The 14,897-nt window shown below is 32.2% G+C and overlaps 2 pseudogenes; both read left to right on the top strand.

The window, feature by feature from the left end:
• The first annotated feature begins 4,459 nt into the window (after window positions 1-4,459).
• Window positions 4,460-8,020, top strand: LOC149532477 (protein TOPLESS-RELATED PROTEIN 2-like; annotated as a pseudogene).
• A 1,020-nt stretch (window positions 8,021-9,040) lies between these two features.
• On the top strand, window positions 9,041-14,442 carry LOC149532478 (uncharacterized; annotated as a pseudogene).
• The last annotated feature ends 455 nt before the right edge of the window (window positions 14,443-14,897 follow it).

A 14,897-nucleotide genomic window follows, 5' to 3' on the forward strand; every position in this document is an offset into this window, starting at 1 on the left:
AATGCATCATATAATTTTTGTCTTCTATGTAATTTTTAGTATATAGAGAATTTTAAGTGGACAAATTTTCATTGGTTATAATATGGGTGAATTTGAGTGAGGTGACCAAATTTTTCTTTCAAAACCATATGTGTAGATATAAACATTAAGTACAACATGTCCAATATTTTTCTAGATGTACACATTAAGTAGACCATTTTTTTGGCTAACTTAAGTGATTTACATATACAGGATATTCAATGCCTTTGACCAAGATCTTGTATAGTCACATGGATTGATAGGTATAAGTCAATAGACCATATAGATATGATTTTTTATTTGCATATCTTCTCTTTACCATCAACATCAACTTTAGTCCTAGTATGTCTCTCATTTTATGGATTGTAGGTATCGCCAAATAGGTATTTGTCTGATCTGTCTTCCTCGAGTGAGGAAAATGTAGGAATAGAAGACAAAAGTGAGACATCTAGTAGGTTTAAATAGGGAGATCAACTAGAGGTCAAAAGATTAGAAGAAAATTCAATAAACAAATGCAATTTCTTCTTGTTAAGGGGGTCATGATCTTATGATAATGAGAGTGAACATGGCAGGAAGGTTCCCTTAAGGTACACATGTTGAAATTACTTAGAACAATTGGAGGGGGTGGGGAATCAATTATCCAAGCTTCAAATGTACAATTAAAAATTTACACAGCTTAGTGAACCCATATCCTTAAAAAAATTCATCATTCATGCATTCATTAGATCATACATAAACTTGTAGGGTACTGTCAAATCAAATTTGCAAAAATGTAAACATGAAACATAACAGATTCAATAACACATTTAACACAATAATTCAACGTGGAAACCCAATTTGGATAAAACCACCAGTAACATGCTACTCATTCTCATTCTTCTAAAGTGATGCCCTATGAAAGGCCAACTCTATTAAAGGTTACAATGCACACTATTATAAATGGCCTAGTTAAAGGAATTTAATCACCTTGTTAAGAGTGAGCTTTGTTAGAGGACTTTAAATCATTCACTTGGAATGTCACCAAGTTAAAGGATTTACAAATGGTTTTTAGGTCAACTTTAATCCAAAGGATTTACCTTAGACTGGTACAATGATTAAAAAGTAATAGTAAGGATTGATCTTATAACAACTTACAACTCACTTTGTAGATTATAGATCTTTTTTTCAATCCTCCATTCTACTTGGCTTTCACACACTTCAGCTTTGACAACTTGTTCACCCTTCAAGCATCTATACCCTTAAGCCTTATTGCTTTTTTTGCCAATGTAGTCTCTTCTCTTAGGTCACTGAATGAAGCAATATCCTAGACTCCTTGTCTTCCTTAGGTTCTTACACATTACTACCTTCTAGCCATCTTTATAAATAGAAAATTAAGATCTTTTTTCATTCATCCTCCATCATCCATTTTAGAGTAAGGTTAGATTAGGTAGGGTTCAATGAATCTACCAATTGTTTCATTTCATTCCCTTCTAGAAACTTCTTTAATTCTCTTTGAATTCACCTCAAAATGGTTTATCATGAATTTTGTGCCACCAGCTCATCAAAATTACCTTCCACACGATTCACACAATCTAAGAAATTAAACTTTTTGGCTCAAATTCATCAAATTCTCAATCTTTCTCATAATGTTGATGCTTGACATTAACTAGCTTCTGGTGCTTGACACATATTGTGTTGCTCGACATCCACTATCAAATCACTTGGCATAAACTAAAGTTTATTGGAGTTTGACATCAACTAAACTTTACTTGGCTTACATTGTATCCCTCAGCATACACTAAAATTTACTTTTCTTGAACCCAATTGATTTTTTGTTTGGCTTAGACTAACTTTGCTCAGCACCTACTATGCAGATTGTTAATCTTTGTATACATTGTTTAACTTGTTCTTCTAAACTTAATTAGTGTAATCATCCTTTACAACCTTAAATAAATTATTAATTCACTATAATATTATTGTCTCAACTAATCCTTGTACTCCTCTTCCATATCATAACTCAACCTTTCCTCTAGGTGCTATTGTTACCTCGTTTGATCAAATCCTCTTCATTAATAAAACAAGTGATAGTACTCAAATCATCTAAGAAACTGTCTTATTAGAAAGTAGTAGGTTTTGACATCAATGACAAAACAATGATTGAAACACATTATCATACTTATATCAATCTATTTTCAACAATCTCCCTCTTTGGTATTGATGGCAAACCAAACTAACCAAACTTAATCAGTACAACCAACAAAATATCAAAAAGAAAATAATTCTTTGTATTAAAATCTCTCCCTCTATCAGTAACTTCTATCTTTTGAATAGGTTACAAAATTATGTTCTGATCAATAGACAATCAATCAACTCATCCTTATGACTCCATCTTGATCACTTCTTATATCTTAGTCAATATTATCTCCCTCTTACTAAGTAGATGTTATCAACAAGTGAACTATTCTCCCTTAGTGTAGATTTCCATGTTTCTTCTATCTGTATCTTCTATCTCCCTTTATGTTTCTCTTTCTAGATCTCTCCTTCAATAGTTCCTCCCTTAACAAGATCAAGAGTATCATGATTTCTCCCTCTTCTCCCTTTTTAATATCTCCCTTTGGTACACTATCTCCCTCTTTGAAAATAATACCAAAGACTTTTCATCTTTAATATGCAAATATGAAAATTCTCAGTTTCTCCCTTGGTCACCTAGCTTGTGACTAATTTGTAACTCTAGCTCTTTGACTACTTTAGGCATTGTTTGATGTAGGGCACTCCTCATACTTCTTAGATAGCCTTTGATAGGGGTATCACCTCTAGCTTACCTCTTAGATACTCATGAGCATCCTTATGTAATACTTTTGTGAAGATATCATCTATTTGTTCTTTTGTGTTAACATATTCCATCATCACCTCTTTATCTTGAACTAAATCTCTCAAGTAATAATAGTTGATTTCAATGTACTTAGTCTTTGTATGAATCATAGGATTCTTTGATATATTTATAGCACTTGTATTATCACAATAAAGTATCACAGGTTCAGTGCTTTCTTCTTTCATACCTTTAAGTAGTTGTTTGATCCATATAATATTTGTACAATTTACTGCAATAGTAGCATATTCAACTTTAGCAGTAGATTGAGATATGCATTTTGTTTCTTGCTAGTCTATGTGACCAGCCTTTTTCCTAAGATAAATGCTCCTCCACTATTTTTCTTTCTGTCATCAATATTTCCAACCCAATCAGCATTAGTGTAGGCTCTCAAATTTCTTATTTTTCTTGTAATATAGACCATAGTCTTTTATTCATTTTAGATATCTTATTATTCTCTTAACTGTCATCAAATGATTCTCCCTATGATTAGTAGAGAATCTTGCAACTATCCCAACTAATAATGCAATATTAGGTCTGTTGTGCACTACATATTGTAATTTCTCAATCATAGACCTATATAATATTTGATTCACCTCAATTGAATCATCATTCTTTGACAATTTATAGCCTGTTACCATACCTGTGTTTACTAGCTTAGAATCTTCCAATCCAAAAGTTTTTAGCATCTCCTTAACATACTTTGACTGAGTGATGTATATACCATATTTCATTTGATGTACTTGCAAATCCACAAAGAACTTGATCTCTACAAACATAGACATCTCAAATTCTTTCTTCATTTCATTTGTAAAAGCCTTACATCAAGTATCTTGACCTTCAAATATGATATGATCAACAAAAAATTTCGAAAGTAAAATACCTTGTCCTTTCTCTGTCTTCAAGTATAGACTATTTTTATCATCATTCCTCTCAAATCCAATCTTCACAAGATAATTATGAAGCCTCTCATACCATACTCTTGGTGCTTTCTTCAAACCATATAAAATTTTGTGTAGTCTACATACCATATTTTTGTTGTTAGCATCAAAAAATCCTTCTAGCTATTCTATATAAACCTCTTCCTCTAATATATCATTCAAAAATATATACTTAACATTCATTTGGTAAACTTTGAAACCTTTGTATGCAGAGTAAACAAGCAGAATTCTTACTCCTTCCAATCTTGCAACAGCAGGAAAATGTTTCTGCAGAGTCCACTACTACATCTAACCTCATTTTCTACCAAAATATTTGACCATAAACTAAATAAGTTTAGGTTGGTCAGAATGTTAAGGCAAAAATTTCTTTTTTTTAAATGTAAGTTCCATGTTGGTCAAAATTTTGACCAACACGGGGCTTACATGGTAAAAAAAGAAACATTTTTTGCTTGTATGTTTTTCACGTGTGTGGGTTCATTTGGGTTTTGTGTGTTTTCACATGGTTTTTTGCAGTGCGTTGAGGCAAGTTTAGCTCTGGTTGGTTTTCACATTGTTTTTTAGCATGTGTTTTGGGAAGTTTGGACTCTCTAGTAATTTTCGTAGTTCTTTGTGGTCTATTGGATTTGTTGCACTAGAGGCAAGGGCGACAGACATGACTTCTTTGAGCAGGGAATTGGTGTTCCTAATATTACAATTTTTGGATGATGAGAAGTTCAAGTAAACTACACATAAGTAATCTTATGGAAACCAGAAGATACCCATCTTTCTTTTAATGGATTTTCTTGTGTTTTTATTTTTTGAATCTAGTTTTGTTGGCTTCTGATGTTTTGGGTTTGTGGATATTTGTAGATTGGAGCAAGAATCTAGGTATTTTTTCAACATGAAGTACTTTGAGGATCAAGTGCAAGCAGGGGATTGGGATGAGGTAGAAAGTTACCTTTCTGGGTTCACCAAGGTGGATGATAATCGATACTCCATGAAAATTTTCTTTGAGATCAGAAAATAGAAATATCTAGAGGCACTTTACAAGTAAGTTTTTTAAGTTCCTTTGTAGATACTTATAGTTTGCATTTTTTTATTAAAATTAATAGTATTAGAACGATGACCTAAATTTTAGTCTTGTAGAAATCTATGCTCCTTGTAAACAGTAAATAATTTAGGTGCATAAAAAAATGTTTGGAAATGTTGTATATTTTCCAGATGTCTTTGTGGGAACCATATTAAGGATTGCTTAACTTTTTTTTAGCTGGGATTTAGAAATCCAAGAATTTTTGAAAGACGGCGGTTATGATTGGTTATGGAAAACTAATTCGAGATTGAGTGTATTTAGACAAGATTGGGCTAAGGTTGTGGACATACTAGTCAAGAATCTCAAAGTATTTTCTTCTTTCAATGAAGAGCTATTCAAGGAGATTATACAACTTCTTACTCTGGAGAACTTCAGGTCTCATGTCATTTTTTCAATATTTAATTCTTCATTTTCTCACCTGTACTTTAAAATTGTCCATTACTGTAATGAGTTTGAGAAATTGATTGTTTCCCCATAAATACAAATTCTGATATATTATTATATATTATTGGGAACTAAAATTCTCATGTAGGGATATACAACTACATTTTGTTGAAGCCCTTTTTTGACAAAAGTATTCATATTGGAATGATTGACAAGAAAAGTTTAATTTTCTATTTATTTTTCTAGGAGCTTGTATAGGAGTTGTGTTATGTTGAGCACAACATTTAAAGATTGAGATTGTGATTCATGCAAGGAAAATGAGAAGCTATCTAAATATGGGGAGTCCAAGTTTGCAAGAAACATTATGTTGATGGAACTTAAGAAATTGATAGAGGCCAATCCTCACTTTTGTGACAAGCTCCAATTTCATGGCCTCAAAGCATCTTGTCTTAGAACTCTCATAAATCAAAGGTATGTTGTAGCTAGCTAACTTGGTTTAAGAATTTGCAATGTTTAAGTTAATGAAAGTGGTGTGAGAAGGTTGAGTAATACTTGTTGAATGTCATATAATCTTAAAGTGTTAATGTAAAATAGGGGTTTAGTTAAGGTTATTATATTCTAAAGCTTGGTATTGGATTATCTATGTTCAGTCTTAATTAGCAGCATCAATTTTGTAAGAACCCTAGACCCAATCCCAATAGAAAGACATTATTTGTAGATCATACATGTGCACCTACTAATTGAACTCGAGCACCAACTCCTTCAAATAACCCTCTTGTTGGGGCACTCCCAAAAGGAGCAACCTTTCCTAGTGCTCCCCATGATGTGAATCAACTGGTACATCACTCGTTTAAGTCTTTTATTTTATCAATTCTTTTATAACTTTTTATTTAGTGATTTTTTCATTTTGGTGTTACTGTTAACAAGACAAGTTCCTTTGCAATATGATTTCAGCCATTTCAACCAACGGGTGCTCCTTCTGCTAGTTCTCTGGGATGGATGGCTAGTCAAAATCCTTCTACTCCACACCATGTAGTAGCTCTTGGGCCTATATCTCTTACACCACCTCAAAATATAGGTGAATTTACTTGACCATATCTCGAGACATGGCTGCTGGAAGCATAAAATATATATACTTTTTAATAAGGAGACACATTTCACAAGCTCAGTGGCATGTGAAAGAATTTTTATTTCTTATGAGTTGTATTAGATAACATTGTCTTTTTTAGATCTTGTAAGAAGTGTAAGATTATCTAATTTTTTTTATTGGATATTCCAATACATAGAAAATTCCATTTTCTAATTTATTTAATTGCATCAGTTGCTATCCTTAAACAACCTAGAACTTCACTTTCAAATGGTCCTATAGTTGATTATCAGTCTGTTGATTCTGAGGATCTTATGAAATCTCTTTGAATTGGACAATCTGATGAGGTGTGTGTAGAGTATCTTTTCTAGGTTATTCTTTTTCTCTAGAATGTTCACTGACAGTGATACAAAGAATTTCTCTTCTAAATACTGAAACTCAATATTACTATTTTCTTTTAAGGTGAGTTATCCAGGTGCTCATACCATGTACTCTCAAGAAAATCTTCCCAAAATAGTGGCAAAAACCCTCAATCAAGTTTCAAATTTCATGAGCATGGATTTTCATCCTTAGCAACAAATAATCTTATTAGGTAATTCCACATGATGTACAATTCTTCCTTCAATTACGAAGATGTGGCTTTGGTTTTGTAAGTAAAGAATTTTTTTTAATTTTTTTTGAAGATTTTGATTTTTGATTTGATCTCTCAGTTGGAACAAATGTTGGTGACATTGCAATTTGGGAGGTAGCATCTAGGGGAAAGTTAGCTCAAAGGAGCTTTAAAGTTTGGGACATTTCTGCCTGCTCAATGCCAATGCAAGCAGACATAGTTTAATAAGCTTGAATTTTGATTTTAATTTTTTAATAAGGAACATGAAAATATATTTAGTATTTACTCAAGAGGATAGTGTTGTGTTTATTTAGGTAATAATTATATATGTTCTTTCTGTTATGTTGTCTTAGGCAGCCCTATTAAAAGATCTAGTTGTATCAATGAACTGTTGTATCTGGAGCCCAGATGGGCAAGTACTTGGTAAGTGAATCTATTATTTGTATTCTCAAGGGAAGTGTGTAGAAAATTTGACCTTAGTGCATATTCACTAAATGCCCTTTGTAAATATTATTATGTTTGCTTGGGTCAAGATTCTTTCCATTGATTTATTAACACACTTGCATTGGTCTTGTAGGTGTTTCCTTTTCCAAGCATATTGTCCATATCTATTTTTATCAATTCTCAATTACTTATAGTCATCTAGTTTATGTGAGACCAGAGGTAACCTTCCTCTCTATGCTGCAGGTATGGGATGCAATAGCTGGTCAAAAATAATATACATTTGAAGGCCATGAAGCACTTGTACATTCAGTTTGTCCTCACCACAAAGAAAGTATCCAGGTACTTCATTTCTCAAAACTTGATGTATTGACATGGAAATTGAATATTTAAGAATATTTGCACCACTACTTATTTTGGTGTTTGATTTCCACCCAATGTCAAGTCATTTTCCATTGCTTTCAGTACTTGATAATGTGGAAGGTAGGATGGTTGTAATTCTTTTCTTTGCATATAGTTCATTTTCTCTACAGCCATTGATGGAAAGATCAAAGCTTGGATGTATGATATTTTGGGATCTAGGTATGATGCCCCTGGGCTATGGTGCACAACAATGGCTTAAAAAATATATTGTTACATAAATATATATATCTCTTAAAGCTGATTAGGAGAAGTTTGCATAGAAAAAGCATTTAGTTCACTAAAAACCCTCTATATTTCATGGTTTCTTCAATTTGCCAAGTGTCTGCCAAATCAAAGTGTTGACTCCAAGTTTGGGTTCAAACTCAGCATGCCACATCTGTTCTATAATCAAATCCAGCAAGTATGGTCATGACTAATTTTTCATAGGGATTACACATGTTTCAAACTCGTATCTAAAATTTAATCTTATTATACTAGTTATTTATTTCCTTTTTTCATTTAGTTTAGGATGGGAGAATAAAGTGCTAGTTGTTGGAGGGGGATAATGCTTCGGTACTTATATTAATTATAACCTTCAGCTTGAGACATACAAAGTTTTTCTTGTTTAAGGTACTACCTCTTTTTTCTTTTCTAATTCTATAAGGGCTTTGTATGTGGTAGACACTTCTTAATGCCGATCCTTTTGATATTGATGCACAATGGAAGATTGAAGAAATGATTTGATAGATATGAATAATTTAAAAAAAACTTACTTGAACAATTGCATCCATTGATGTAGCACTATGTGTCATGTCGAAAGAGGCCTAACCCCACATTAAAATGGAACTAGATAAGAAAACAAACTTTTTTGTATGCATTTGATGAAGATACCCTAAGTAACCTTAACCTAGCATGAAAAGAGCTAAGAAAGAGCTAGATAGAAAATAACCTTATTCACACTAACATGCAGCTACATTCAAAAGACTTTCATATTTTCATAAGATACAATCCATTTCAAAAAGCTTACTCGAACAATTGCATCCATTGATGTAGCACTACATGTCATGTTGGAAGAGGTCTAACCCCACATTAAAAGGGAACTAGATAAGAAAAAAACTTTTTTGTATGCATTTGACAAAGATAGCAGGTTCACAAAATTTTATAGCATATAATAGTGGGAAATACAAGGAATAGTTTGATTAGCTTTATAGCACTCATTTGTTTTAGGTGGACACAATTTATGGTTGCATCTTCAAAAAGAGAAGGTCAATGGTCCAAATGGAAAACAGTGACATCGGCCATCAATAAGAAGACAAGTGATAATTCAGGCACCCTACCACAAGTTGCCTCCAGTGCTCAAAGTAGAATTACCTTATCCATAAATCCCACCACTCATGCACATATCAAATGTTGCTAAGCCATTATAGAGCACTAGACCAAACCATGACCAATGCCATGAAAATGACTACTAATCAAATCATTGATATAGTGGTCAATGAAATGAATAATTGATAGATTCCACTCCATCCAGTCATTAGAGTTGGACAATTTTGGCAAAAGAGAAAATGGTTCACCATGTACCAAAATTAGGAAAACTTACCTCATTTGTTACAATTAGGAGCAATGGGACCTACTACTTCTCAAGGATAAATGAATGATCAAAGAAGTAACACAATCATCCAAATAAAAATTCTAGACATAATTCTGAACTTTCCAGAAAAAATAAGTTTATAGTAGTTTCTACATTTTCTTATTCTACATCTTTGAGGCCCTTCAAAGTGGAATTTGCCCATGGAATTTATCGAAATGTCCTTATTTTTTCGGTTGTATATAGTATTATCTTTTTTCTCCCCAGTTGTAGCTATTTCAATTCTAGAATAATTGAATTCCATTTACATTTTGTAATTTTACCATTGCTGTGTAAATGGCATGCTACTATGATTTCGTTTACTTTTACACCTCTTTAGTCTTTTCAGCATCTCCATAATAAGTGAGAAATATTAAATTAATTGCTCATAACTACCTTCTTGCATGTTGCTTTCTAAATAATACTTGTTCTAGATTCTATCTTTTTAACTTTATTACATAGATTAATTTATTCTGTTAGAGTAATCTGATAGAGACACACTAAAATCTGTCTTCATCATTTTGACTATAAGCACTAGCCTACAACTGTTTCTAAACCTAAGAATCATATAATGTTGATCATAAAGAAGCTTATTGAACTAGAGTGGGGTTTTTTTGGAAGTAACCCGAGGAGGGTTGAGGGAATTTGTACCAAATCTCTTAAGGTAGGTCTCTTCTTGAGTGCTTAGGATGTCAAACTTAGGGCCAAAACTTGTCACATTGTGACCAAGTAGTGCCCTTTAGGACCAATTATTGAGGAGGGTAGGACCTCCTCTTCTAGCGCTGGCTGACCAAGGGGGACATTCCTAAGGTGTACTACAATAAATTTGACTGCAATGACTAAGCACTTACCATGACACAAACCCTACTCATTGTGGAGTGCACCTCTATAATCATCATTTCCTACTTTTCACACCCAATTATAAAGAGAGAATAACTAGCTCTTTGAAATGCCTTTTAATATAGCAACTTTTGTTGATTCATGCATTGATATGCCTAGAACTACTAAAACATAAATCATGCAATGTTCTAAGATTGATTGGTCTAGTGTGTTGTGAGATGATGGATCCATCATTAAATGACATACAAAGCCTCAAGGACTCATCCTTCCACCTCATTTCCATTAAGTAATACCAGCTGAAGTTGTCAAAAGCCTAGACTAGTATCCTAATTATGTTTCAGTTTGCATTTTTCCAAGTCATGCAATGGCTAGTCAGAATATGTTGGAGGAAAATGAGTCAAGGATACCAACTATAAAAGAAGTCAGCTGATGATGACTATCAAACTCAAGATCTAAGACTTGCATTTTCTATGGCAAATGACTCTTGCAATGATCAAAAGGTTGTATAATGCTTGATTGCATTTCTTGTAGAACCATTTTCTTCTTGATTAATGTGCCATAAATTGTCAATATCTTGAGAGTCATTTGATTATGTAAGGTTTCTAAACAAAGACTTCAGAAGTAATATGTTTTAGATTTAGTTGATATAGTTGGGATTGTGAAATAATTGTCTTAGAACTACAACTTTAATATTTGAGGAGAGGCTATAATACATTCTCATTCTTAGAGAATGCTGCTAAGTTTCAAATTGTTGTAATGACAGTTCTATTTATGGGCAAGCTTCTCCTAAATGCTTTTTGAGTTTGAAAGTTTTAAAAAATAAAATTAGGAATTTGACTTTTCTAACAGCTAAATAAAACATTATTATAGACTAGAATAGATTATTGTTGTATTGGAATTCTACCTGTGCTTTTTGTTAATTAATAGTTAGATGTTGTGGCTTAGCGGTAGCCATTGAGAAGACAAAACATTGAAGGTCACCTTAGGTTAGGATTGTCTTTTCATATGTATTTGCATTCAAAGTGAACATTACTTTTTGGCAAAAAGTTGTGAATATTGCTAAACTTAATTTGTTTTTTTTCTAAATCTGTCAATAGAAATAAATGTAGGAGTTGTCATTTTGGATCCATTTCCTATTTGTAAATAAGAAAACTATTATCTCTTTGTACAATTATGCATGAATACAACACATCAATTTGCAGTTGAGACCCAATTTTCACATGTTTGTCATATGCCTAATGATGAAGCCTCAACTAATTGTGCCAGTGGTGGTATGTTGGAAACCTTCCCCTTTGATAACCTTCCTTATTATAATAAGGTCAGTTATTATTAACTTAAAGCATTTTTTTAGTTGGCAATTAGATAAATACCTATGGAATATGTGTATCATAATGCTATTATTAATTTTTGTTTTGATCAATATTTAAATAATAAAAACTAAAAATAATTAGATGAAATGCCGATGGAAAATGTTTTAAGGCACATTGTTTGTTAAATATAACTGAATACAATGGTAATATAACTACATGATACATGTGAAAAGAATGGATAATATCATAATAGGGATACAAATACTCTTGCTTCTGTTTTAGAAGGTCCATTGTTCCATTTTGTGGATATGCATATATGCATGTTATGAGCCATACTTCAAAGATTGTGGTAATATTTTGCAAGCCTCACAAAAGATGAAACTGAACAGAATTTGAAACAAGTGGAGGAATCTAAAAACATCTGAACTCAACTGATGTGTGGAATGTTTGCATGCAAAATATGTGACTTCTGCAAAATAGAAATCTATAATTACTGGAAAAACATGAAACTGTAGCTATTGGAAGTAATCTCCCTGAAGTCCCTATCCCCAAAATTGGTTAAAAATGCAAACTCTAGTGCTACTAAAAAACTTATGTGAAAGTTCATAAAGAGGCAAGATATATTTTGATGCAAGTGTAGACACAAGTTCAAGCCACAACTACTTACTAGATAAGTTTAGATGATGCCTTGGTTGAGGCATAGTTGTCATATACCTATGCACAATCACATACATCCAAAATCATTAATATATTTCTAAGGCCTAATGGCTTAATTTAACTTATCACTTGTACCTTTATCCATGTGAAAGATGTAATTTTCACATAATTGTTTTTTTTAAAAATGAACTAAGAGAATGGTATAACAGACATCGTACATGACTCTTTTTACATAAAATACAAATAAATATCAATGTAAAAGTTAAGAACCCAGAAAATCTCCATTTATCTCTCAAAACTAAATTTAATTAATGAGCTGATAATCTCACCTGAACTGCTTTGACTAGTTTAGTGCTAGGGGTTGCTGTATTTCTAGTCCTTCCCATGCATTTTGAAGTGATCCTTCTACAGGTATAGAATTTTTTTTCTCTGCCACTAAAATTTTTATTTTAGGAGCCAAGATAACATCTTTCCTTAGTACTTTCTTCTAGTGCAAGACATGGGAGGTATTTTGTAAGCTTTTTATTGCTCAAGGGTATGTGCAACCTGCCTCATAATTGGCTCATAGTTTAAGATTGACATTGAAGTTAGCTTGAGATACTTAAGCTTATAAGAGTATCATTCAAAAGTAAACCAATCATCTACATCTTGTTTTACCCTATATTACACTAAGTTTACTCTTGTACATAACATTTCGGTTGAATCAAAAGTTGACTATCTAATCAACTAAGTATAATTGTTTTCAATTTCATTGTCAATGTTTATATTCATTATATAAAATTAAATAGTTACAACTTACAACAATTGCTTGACATTTTGCCACTTGTAACATCCCCAAAACATAGGTTCTAACCAAAGTTTGATCTTGTTAGGATTTCATCATGTCACACTTTGTCAATCTTCTTTAGTCATTGTCTTTCTTGGTTGATCAATAATGCAACAAGAGAGGATCGTACTATACAAAACCTTAAATGTTGACATGTCAAATGTGTTATATTTTACAAAGCCTTATCTATTTACATGTTTTTTGGCATCATCTTAACTTGGATAAATGATTGTGTGCATTGTGGATAACTGATGTCAAACTTGGGTAGTCCTCGAGTTATGAACCAAATCTACAAATAGGTAGACATTGTGGACATATACCATAGATCTATGATAATGATTAATCATTAAAATGGAAATTTGAAGGGTCAAGAGAAACCTTGTATTACATAGCCATGACCATGAAATGCTTTCTTTTTGTTTCTTCTTGTATGGTAGTTGTGTGACATGCTTTACTTCTCTTCTTTACCATTGAAATTGGTTGCCTTTTTCTAATCCATTTTTCAGGGATTTCTAATAGCTCTTGTTTCTGTCAATTTTGTTTATTGTGTTCCAAAGAAATCCATTTTTCCAATCTTTTGTACCAAGGTTCACATACATCTTTTTCAAATTTTCATACTTTCAAATTCCTTCACTTTTTCAATTTAAATTCTTAGATTTCATGGAACGATTTAAATATCTAAATATTTTAGAAGAAATGGGCAGGGCATTGAATATTGAACTCATTAACACTTTTCTTTTTGTAGTTGATGACTACGAGGCTGATGATAAGTGAATCGATATAGTAGACAACATACAAGACAATGATAATGCTGCATCTGAAGAGAACTATATGACTTCCTCTGCTTTTTATTCATCTCTAGATGTATTTAAAGACACATCTATGTTCAAGGTGTATACTGATGCAACTGCAACTGTGCAAGATTCTTTCACAAATACAACAAGCTTTCTTGAAGATGAATTTATTCAATCACAAGCATTTTATGTCACTGACAATTGCATTGTATGGTCTCTTGTGGATGAAAATGCAACATCTAATTATACATATGACACTGTATCTATTGAAGATTTCCTTAACTCAAATGAGGAATGCTTGTTCCTCGCAATACAATAGACAAAGTCTTTAGAATATGGTGTTAATGATGGCAATGACTCAAGCACCTCTAATGAACTTGATGATTTTGACCCATATTTATTCATCAAAAGTTTTCCTAATCTCTCGAATGTGGTTTCTCCATATCGACCCATATTGTTACCCAAACAAGCAAGGCAAAGGCCACCTATAACCCTTGTACTAGACTTAGATGGTAAGTTACTTTATCAATTTTTAATGATTCTGTTGTTCATATATCAGTGTTGTATGTTACTTCCTATTTAAGCTAAGCTTTTTATATACATTCTTTTATTTCTACTGTTGTCAATATCTAGATCACTTTCAGTGCTCTCAAGTACATGTAGTTATTTAGTTTTGTGCACATAATTTTCTTTAGAGGGGTTTTTATTTTATTATTTTGCAAGTCAATATTTTTCATGTGGGTTCAGTCTATTATCAATTTATCCATCACTTTCTATTGTGCCAGAATGAAAGTTGTAGTTTCTCTAGGAAATGCCACATTATTCGTTTGTTTTTTTATCACTTTAAACAATTGCTATTCCTATTAATTTTGTCTTGTGAAGTACTTCTAATACTAGTGCAATTGCATTATTAATATATTTTATATACATGATTCATTGCTTTACTTGTTAATAGTGTTATTATAGCATGTTCTCTATCCTAGTAGATAGCAATGAGTTATTTTCTTATTTTCAAAACCATGGGATGATTTGATGACTTACAA

This window comes from Cupressus sempervirens, chromosome 10 (assembly GCF_028749045.1).
Source record: "Cupressus sempervirens isolate cs-2001-9-10 chromosome 10, ASM2874904v1, whole genome shotgun sequence".
NCBI lineage: Eukaryota > Viridiplantae > Streptophyta > Pinopsida > Cupressales > Cupressaceae > Cupressus > Cupressus sempervirens.